The sequence below is a fragment of the Pipra filicauda genome, unplaced genomic scaffold, assembly GCF_003945595.2.
Source record: "Pipra filicauda isolate LSUMZ 115617 unplaced genomic scaffold, ASM394559v2 scaffold364_size791107_pilon, whole genome shotgun sequence".
In the NCBI taxonomy this organism is placed as follows: domain Eukaryota; kingdom Metazoa; phylum Chordata; class Aves; order Passeriformes; family Pipridae; genus Pipra; species Pipra filicauda.
The window spans coordinates 72,727-73,990 of NW_024104492.1; positions in this window are offsets into that span (position 1 = coordinate 72,727).

The following is a 1,264-nucleotide window of genomic DNA, read 5'->3' on the forward strand; positions in this document are numbered from 1 at the left end:
CGGGGGGATCCGGGGGGTTCCGGGGGGCTCCGGGGGGATCCGGGGGGATCCGGGAGGATCCGGGGGGTTCCGGGGGGCTCCGGGGGGCTCCGGGAGGATCCGGGGGGCTCCGAGGGGCTCCGGGAGGATCCGGGGGGCTCCGGGGGGTTCGGGGGGGATCCGGGGCAGCGCCCGCGGGCACCCCCCCGGCAGGCTTTGGGGCTGGGGGGCACCCAGACCCTCTGGGGTTACGGGGGAGCGTCCTGGTGGTGGTGGAGGGGTCTGGGGGAAGCGGGGCGGGGGGGGTTGTAGGGAGGTTTGTTGTGGGGTTAGTGGATGTGCACTGCGGGTTTTTTTTTTACAGGGTTGCCAGGTGGGGATGCACTGAGTTGTTGTTGTAGGGTCGCTGAGTGTGGGGGTGCACAGGGTTGTTATTTTGAGGTTGTCGGGTGGGGGGGCACGAGGTTGTTGTTGTAGGGTCGGTGAGTGTGGGGGTGCATTGGATTGTTATTGTAGGGTCGCTGGATGTGGGGTTCACAGGGTTATTTTTATAGGGTTGTCAGGTGGAGGTGCACCGGGTTATTTTGGGGCTGCTGGATGCCGGGGTGCACTGGGTTGTTATTGTAGGGTCGTAGCCATGAGGCTACAATAACAGCTGTAGGATTGTCAGCTGTGGGTCCTTGTCAGCATCCCCACTCTGTTATTGTAGGGTCATTAGTGGGGTCTGTGCAGGTCCTGCTCTGTGTTATTGTGGGGTTGCTGGAGGAAACCCTGGGGGTGGCCGCCTGGCTCCTGTGCCCCCCCAACCTCCCCCTCAAATCCCCTCTTCCCTCTCCAAACCCTACCCCAGAGCCCCCCAGTTCCTGCCCCATGTCCTACCCCACAGCCCCCTCCAGCCTTCCCCGGATCCTGACTCCAGAGCCTCCCCCCCACTGCCCCAGGGCAGGTGCCCCCCCTGTGTTTATGTAGGATCACACACCCACTGCAGCCCCTCTAAAGGCAGGGGGGGCTGCCCCCCATCCCCCACCCCCCTTTAGGGGTCCCCCCAAAGACTCAGCCCCCTCTCAGCAAAACCCACCCAGCAGGTACCAAATCCCCTCAGTTTTCCCCCAAGCCCAGCCCAGCCTGGCCCACACCCAGGAGAGCCCAGGACTCTGTCCCCTCACTCTGTGGGGTCACAACACCCCAAAATTGAGGGAATAACGTCCCCTCCATGGGACAGCCCCCTCTGGAGCCCCCCCAACCCTCCACTCCCTCCCCATCCTGTTCAAGACACAGACAAAGG